At 36.6% G+C, this 8,780-nt stretch overlaps 1 long non-coding RNA gene across 1 annotated transcript; it reads left to right on the forward strand.

Annotated features, from left to right (window-relative positions):
* Positions 1-6,393: 6,393 nt before the first annotated feature.
* LOC115290463 lies at positions 6,394-8,470 on the forward strand. The gene is made up of 2 exons (XR_003908114.1): positions 6,394-6,576; positions 7,857-8,470. It is a non-coding gene; the product is annotated as an uncharacterized LOC115290463 (long non-coding RNA).
* Positions 8,471-8,780: the final 310 nt, after the last annotated feature.

Consider the following 8,780-nt stretch of genomic DNA (forward strand, 5'->3'; position numbering starts at 1 on the left):
TAAGTGGTCCAACTTTCCTGATAGCTCTAAAAGCTCTGTTGTATCCCGGTGTACTATGCACTGTGAGAGATGTAAGTAAACTTCAATAAAATTTCTTTCCCATATATACTGGAAGAAGTAAGTTTCTCCACCAACCTTAAGCTCCATTCTCAGAATCCCTTCCGGGTCCCAGATGGACTGCTCCAACTCCAAACTCCCTTACCTGCATTCCAAATAGCAAAAGGAAGTAGGAGGAGAAAGTCTCACTTTCCTTTTAATGGCAACTCTTAGAAGTTGTACTTACCACTTCTGCTAATATTCCCCTGGCCAGTGTCACACTAAGCTTCAATACTGTTGTCTGCTAATCATTGTGTATTACTCCCAAGTAAACATTGGCTCTTCTAATTCTGTAAAAAAAAATGTTAAAGAGAATTTAATTGACCTATCCTATCTCTACCACAAAATTTAACTGGTCAATGAATACTAGTAAATAAAATCGATGCCAGAGCTGTAGTTAATGCTGGTTTATAGATTACATTGTTCTAATCCTAAAGCTATAACAGTCAACCATTTGTTTTATACTACTAGCTACAAGATATTTTCTAGATGCGTGATTGATTGTGCCATAAGGCAAAAAATCCTTGCTTAAAAATTATCAGTTACATCAATAAACTAGTGTATTATACTTAGTAATCTTGACATTTTTGTTTAGAATTTTATGTCAATAATGAATCTTTCTAATGCCATGGATGATTAGATTAGATTAGATTAGATTAGATTTTACATTTTGGAAATGTGTAAATCCTTTGGAAATTGTGTAAATATTTATTTTTTTCAAGTGATGTCGCCAACAACTTAATTTCCTGGGATTATTGTACTGTGATTTTAACACCTTAAAAAGAATACACAAGTCAGTACAATTACCTTCCAGATGGACTAATAAAAATAATGTAATGATTCATCACACTTTCCCACCACATTCTCTGGCTTATCTGTAGTTATTCTTTATTTTTCCGTGCATTATGCGTCAAAATGACTAATGCAAAGAGATGTAACAAATGGCAGCTTAATGCACAAACATGGGAAGTTAGAGAAGCAGAGCCTGGTCTAATCAGACTCTAATCAGTGGGATGATTAACCTCCCAATAAAAGTGGGCTTCTTACTATATATTAATGGATTTTGAAAGTATATTGTTTTTCTTGTTTGTGGAAATTTTCTCTAATTCATTAGAACAGTAATTTATTTTTATCACATCATGTTCCAATATAAATAAAACATGAGAAAAGTGATGGAAAAATAGGGAAAAACTGAAAACCATAGTTTTTTCAAATATATTAACTATGCATGAGACTAATCCCTTTAAAATATTATATAAAATACATAAATATTAATAAAATATAATTAACTCCATTCTACATTCTAAATTCTACCTGATTGTCATCAGTGAGACACTTTGCTTCTGGTCCCATATGGTATAATTTCTGGGGCATTCCTACCCTCAGAGATACTTTTACATTTCAGACATCATTACAAATTCAAGGAGGCTGTACTTTAGTACTGCTGCAGATCTGGATACTTTGAGGATAAGCATTAGAGACCACACACCTAATGATGGGGAGCCTGGAGTGGACAGTGACACTTACGCAACATAATCTCTCTGCTCCTCTTTTTCTTGACACATAATCCCATTTACAGTTGTGTTTGACCATACAATGAAATTCTAACCAAGAGACTGCAGCACATGTTGTATGAAATGTTCAAGGCCAGTGCACTGAAGCTGTACTTCCTCCAATTTTTTCTCCTCTTTTCTCCCAGTAGATGAATCTGAGGACAAGGTAAAAGTAGTTGGCAGAACCACAAAATGGAAAGAGCTTCGGTATTTGACCCCCTCATCTGCCACGGAGATCTACCAGGAACACGGTTTAACAGGATTATCGATGGAGTGCAAATGTATTTCACCATGCTTACCATTTATGCTATTCAGGTCTATTGTTACTGCAGCCTATTCTGCTCTGCCTAACATAGCCAAATTTACTCTTCCTAAGGCTAATCTTTTGATTTTACTTCATTTTTGAATACTCCAAACGCATTGCTTCACTCCTCATGGGTTTTTCTGAGACTAGAGATAGTATGATTAAAACAAAGTAAAAATAAGTATTTCTAGTATAAAAAATATACAGTGTAGGGAGCTTTGGTGGCTTAGGTGGTTAAGGGTCCAACTCTTGTTTTTGGCTCAGGTCATGATCTCAACAGTTCATGAGGTCGAGCCCCACTTTGGGCTCTGCATTAACAGTGTGCAATCTGTTTAAGATTCTTTCTCCCCCTCTCTCCTTGCCCCTCCCTTGTTCTCTCTCACATACCCTCAAAAATAAATAAGTAAACTTATAAAAATATAAACAGTGTAAAATATTGGATTAAGTAATAGGTATTTATCTTTCAACTACTTGCATTAACATAGGAACATAAAATGTTCATGGTTTTAAACTTTCCTACACATCTGAGACATTATAAATCTTAACAAATTTTTAACAAAAATATAAAATAAAACAGATTTATATCAAATGTTCTTGTCTTGCTGATTATTCACTTATCACTGAATAAAAATATCTAAGAAATATTAAAAAAAAACATGGCCCTTATCTTTTAGTAAAGATCATTCTCAGGAGCTTGAAATTTCCTTTTTCTTTTGTCATTTCTGGTTTGATAGTTTTGTGTGAAAATCACCCTTTCATACATAATATTCTATTTGGCTCTATCTTTTCCCATCAGGTGAAACACTAACCTGAGTTACATTGGTTAGTACGCGACGGCCATCACCACCCTGTCAGTTGGAAAGGGACTTACTGCTTGGATTGCAAGGATAATGATGAAGAGTAAGTGAGAATACGTTTCATAACCTAGTGGGGGTTTCACTTCCTGATAGGCTTCAGAGCTCTTTGTAATTCTCTGAAGGCTCCATGTTCATGTATCTGAGATTTGCCCCTAACTTTCCTGCAGCCTATCGATGTTTGTGGTCCTGATTGCCTGGTGAACTACATGAAGCTCTGATATAACCTTATCAGATAGTATTTCCAAAAGCATTTGCTGAGTACATCCCCCACTTTCTCTGCTCCCATTGCTCCTATAATATGTGGTGCATGTTAGTTACTTAGATTTTCAACTAAAACCTGCAATTTTGAGAGAAGAGCTGTGATGCACTTACCTTTATAAGCCAGTTCAATATGTGGAACATAGAAGTCTATGGATGGATACTGAATATAATAAGTTACAGTGTTTTTTTTCCATAATATTTTATTGTCCAATTGTTTTCCATACAACACCCAGTGCTCTTCCCCTTAAGTGCCCTCCTCCATCACCACCACCTCTTTTCCCCCCTCCCCCTTCCCCTTCAACCCTCAGTTCACTCTCAGCATTCAATAGTCTCTCAAGTTTTGCATCCCTCTCTCTCCCCAACTCTCTTACAGTGTTTTAAATGAGATAAATCTGCTACTGATCCAGATCAAAGATTTCATGCACAGATCAATCAGCAGATCCTACTGAAATGAGCTGGCTAACATTAGAACAGCACCAGAATTGTGCTTCAATATAGGGGTAGTTGCTGTAGAAAATGTTCCTTAAGTAAACTTTAAGTTAAATGTCAATGTTTATTTCATTCTGCAACTTGTAACTCTGTTGCATTATAATTTCCCACATTAAAGAAGTTGTCTACATATTAGTAAGAAGATCCACAATACTCAGATAAGGCAGCCAAGAGAGCATATTCTGTGAATCTGAAGGGGGAAAAATCAGACAGTTTCTTTCTAAGTATGTACAACTTCACAGTTTCAGGAAATGGTCTTTCTATTTATCCTTATAATAACCCCATGAATAGTGCTTATTCCAAATTTCAATTATCTTCTTAAGTACTAAAGTGATTTTAATAATCTCTTTTACTTTATAAGAAAATGAGGTCCAGAAAGATTGGGGCCTACCCCAAACCACATACTAAATAGGTTCAGATGAGATTAAGAACCAAGGTGAATGACTTTAATTGGGTTCAGTTTGGACTTCAAACATGTAACATTGCTTCTATTTAATACGGTAAATATAACTGAGTACAAGAATGTTTATATAAGTGCTCTAAAACTGAATAATAATAATACTACTGATAGTGTATTTATTGAACAGTTGTCATTTGACAGAAAGTACACATACATTCAGTTCTTTCTCATGTTTTATGATATATAGATATGTAACTTAACCAATCACTAGGATCAGTTTTTGAATTATTGATTTTTTATTCACTGAAAGTAGCATCTTGATAGAACCTGAACCTTCATTTAACTTGTGGTCCAATTTCTAATTTCCTTATTTTATTCATTAGAAGAGAAAAAAATAGATGATGGCTTATTTAGTCTCTGAGTGAGGTCGGGAAGGGACACACGTGGGACTTCCATGTCTTCCCATGGGATTTGTGGTTTTAGTATTGTTTTTCATTTCGTTCTTTTGGCCAACATGACCTCTGAGCATAAGGAGCAAAGGGCTATTGGTAGGGAATCATCAGTGGGAGGCAATTTAGTAAGACGGAACCAAATAGCAGTCTAGGGATCTTGCTAATGTTTTCCTGTGTAAGTATATGACCTTTTGTTAATTAGTGTAGCAGCCTTGCCTAAAATTTCATAGTGCAGTAAATCCTCTTTCTTCTGTGGGAGGTGATCATTGTAGCATCTGCTTTGCCTACACGTTATTTATGCAAAAATACACTGTTTCAGGGTTAGGTTGTTCAAACAGGAGAAAGGGAAAGCTCCCAAGAGTCAGTGTTATACTCCTGCTGATATGCCAAGTAGTTTCTTCACTGCAGCTCAGTTGGGATTTTGTTTCCTGACAGCACAGGCTAAGTAACTCAGAGTGTGTAAAATGGCTACAGAATTTGCTTCATCTAACATATACATCTATTGGTAAGTGAAGTTAAATGTGTTTAAAGCAAACATATTGTATGTACCACACAAAATGAGCATAATCATTAATATAACACTAGGTGTACCGAGAAGATGAAAGCATCAATAGTCTCACATTCTAGGATCATAGAAAAAATGCTTTAGAGAGCAAACGCTAGCAGAAAATTTTTGAATCAGCACAAAACCAAAAATAATGACAAAATTCCATGAGCATCCAGAAAAAGAGAATTGTTCATCTTCAAATGAACATAAATAAGATTTGCTTCAAGCTTCTCAACAATAATACTGGGGAAAAGAAATTAACAGTTTCATAATCTTTCCGTACTGCATAAAAAAAACACTTGAACCTAAGATTTTATATCTAGTCAATTGTCATTTAAATGGAAGGGTATAATATTTGCAAGCATATCCTTCCTAGGAAAGATTGTACCACAAAAAGACACAAAGTTTTACTGCTTATTTATTTTTGAGAGAGAGAGAGAGAGAGAGCTTGCAGGGAGGGGAGGGACAGAGAGAGAGGGAAACAGAATCAGAAGTAAGCTCCAGGCTCTGAGCTATTAGCATGAGCCCAATGCGAGGCTCGAACTCATGAACTGTGATATCATGACCTGAACCAAACAAAGCTGACGCTTAACTGACTAAGCCAACCAAGCATTCTTAAGGAGAAAAAAAATCTAGATAGATGATACAGTTGATATGGGAAGCAAGAGGTAACTTAATAATGTAAAAACCAAGGACAGAAAGCATAAAATGGTATGAAAATATATCCATAGTCTAAAGAATACTAACCACCAGTTTATATGTATATAGTTAGAGACTAGTGAAAGTAAAAACAGAGAGTCTCAGATTTAACACAGCCACCTACCCCCCAACACACAGTGTCAACAGAATGAGTTCTACAAGAGGCACACCGAAACAAAAAATACCTTGAAAATTTGAAAATCAAAGGTTGGGAAAGATATACCAGGCGCATGTAAAACAAAAGAAGGATGGGGTTGGAGGATGGTCGGAGAAGATGTTATCAACTAGCAATAGCAAAACTAAACTAACCAAGCTTTTAAAACCAGAACATATCAGAGAAACAAGGTAGAGCATTATCTACCCACACAAGGAACAACAAAATGGGAAGATATATTTATGATAAACATTGATGGTTCTTTCTAATGTGACAGCCTCGAGATAAGCAACGGACGGCAGCCCTGGGAGGGCTACGCAAAACTACTGGATGCGTAGCCCTCCAATGCCAGCCTCGTGGGACACGCCTAGGACCACATCCAGAGGAAGTTTATAACGTTAATACAATTCCCAGAATAGCAGAATGGTTGTAAACAGACTAAAACTGTGTGGTGGAAAGCCTAGTGGGGAGACTCAGGCACAGAGCTTTGAGGAATATGAGCCTTGGAATACCTTCATTTCCTCGTGCCGCAGTCGTTGTATTTGTTGTGTGGATTTACAGTTAAAATTGAACTTGGGAGCTCAAAACACGCCCCAGTGGGTCGTGGGAACTAAACGTTCGTCCCTTCTGCCGTCGCCAAACAGCAGCCCTGTTTCTCCCGGACGATAACCGTCATGATCCCTACCACAGTTGTGATTCCATTTCTTACTGATGGTCTCTTGGCAGGAGGAGAATTAAGCAGCCAGAAGCAGCCAGAACTTACAGTTAAGTGATACTGTTAATATGCTTTCCAGTAAGAACATTCCCCCTTTGGGAAGCAGGACATCTAGAACTATATTGGCTAGCATTTCAGAATGTAATCTTAGTCTGTTTGGATTGCTATAACAGAAATATCATAAACTGGTGGTTTACGCACAAGTGAAATTTGTTCGCTTTACTAGGATGTGAAGACAAGGGCACTAAGCAGATTAGATGTTTGGTGAGAGCCAACTTTCTTTTTTTTAATATTTTATTTATTTTTGAGAGAGAGAGAGAGAGAGAGAGAACACAAGGAAGGGTCAGAGAGAGAGGGAGATACAGAATTCGAAGATAGGCTCCAGGCTTTGAGCTAGCTGTAAGCACAGAGCCTTACGTGGGGCACGAATCCACGAACCCACAAGATCACGACCTGAGCCAAAGTCGGACACTTAACTGACTGAGCCACCCAGGCACCCTGAGAGCCCACTGGTGAAATTCTTCAGTGGCAGGGAAACAGGGATCTAAAGGCACAAAAATTGTGTATGCTAGTGTGGATATTCTACCAAATGCAACAAAACTAAACAGTCTACAGCTTTCCATTGGTGGGCTGACAGGACATCCCATTTTATTAAAGCAATAAAGAATGCACTGGTGTGAAACAAAGTTATGATCATTCTCTGTAGTCCACTGATGATGGTAGGAGATGGTGTTACAGAGCCCGGGCTTCTGAATCTAAGGGAAATTTTAGAATCCCAAAATAAATAAGGCTAGATGGTGAGATTTAACTCTCAGGAGCAATGTGCACCAAGTTATTGCCATCAAAGGCAAAATTTAAGTGGTAGAGTCACAACTTATAGAAATTTATGGAGATAATTAACAGAATATGATTTTTTCTGAAATATGCTAAATGAATCATCATCAAGGGTATTACTTAATTTATATAATAAAAAAATCACCAAAGATAATTAGAATACCAATTTTAAAAGTCATAACCCCTAGATTGGTTTCCAGACCTGAGCTGTTTCTCAAGTTCAAACTCATTATCTAAAGATGGAAATTCCATTCTGTCTGTCTTCCGGCTTGAGAAGGCTAGGGTTTCTGAAATCCTGCCAGGGTTGCTTTTTGGCTTTCAAATTTTTACCTCTTAAATTGATGCTTAATCATCTCAAACCTGCCATTCTCCCATGTTAGTGGATCCAAGGTGCTCGCCGACAGGCAAAAATTTACATAGTCATCACTATAATAGTTCCTTCATACCTGTCCAGTCTCAAAAATATTTACCAACCAGTTATTCTTCCTTCTGTAGGTGAAAAAATAACACCTGCACTGTTAGCGCATGCCGGGGACCCTGCATCTGCCTTCAGCTATCATCAGTGTTTGAAGCGATCCAGCAAGCCAGCAAGTAATCATTCGCAAAATCCTACTGTAAAATTTGCTTCCTAAGATCATCCCAAATCTGGCACCGATTATTTAAAAATCAGTTTCCTGGAAACAAACTATGTTATGGAAAATACCAGACAAGAACTTTATTGAAGAGCACTCTTAGGTGATATCTCTAAAGGGAAGTTAGGAATGCAGGACTGGGTAGAAGGAGAAACCGTTAAATCCTGTGTGAAGTTGTAAAGCGTGGATGACCCTTCAGCATTGACCCAATGGAGGACAAGAGTCAGACTCTCTCCAGAAGCTGAAAGATGGATTTGTCACTTTTCAGGGCACCTGAACAGAACAGAACATCACAGTACCACTATAGTAGTGATATTTGTGCCTTTATTTTGCATTTCCATATTGTTTATGAATCTTGACACCTTATTAGAAATTTTAATTGCATTTTTAAGATTGTATATATGCTTATTGGTTGTTTGCTTTATCTATCAGCCATTTCAGAAGTGTATAAAAGTATTAAACTATGTGGATTTATTATTCCTTCTGTTAAGTTTTGCTTTATATAATTTTGAGATATATTTTGAATGCATACATTTTCAAAATTGTTATTATTCTTGTTAAACTGATGCTTTTAAAATGTATTAATGTCTATAGCTATGCTTATACATGGCCAACAATTTGCTTTGTCTTTGTCTTATAAATGATTCTGCTTATGTCATATATATTTCAAAACACAAATAGATAACAGATAGCTGGTCAGCATTGATGAGACCCAGGTATTGAGGCAATTATTTAAGGTGTTTTATTTATTTATTTATTAAAAAAAATTTTTTAATGTGTTATTTAT

Source organism: Suricata suricatta, chromosome 4 (genome assembly GCF_006229205.1).
Source record: "Suricata suricatta isolate VVHF042 chromosome 4, meerkat_22Aug2017_6uvM2_HiC, whole genome shotgun sequence".
NCBI lineage: Eukaryota > Metazoa > Chordata > Mammalia > Carnivora > Herpestidae > Suricata > Suricata suricatta.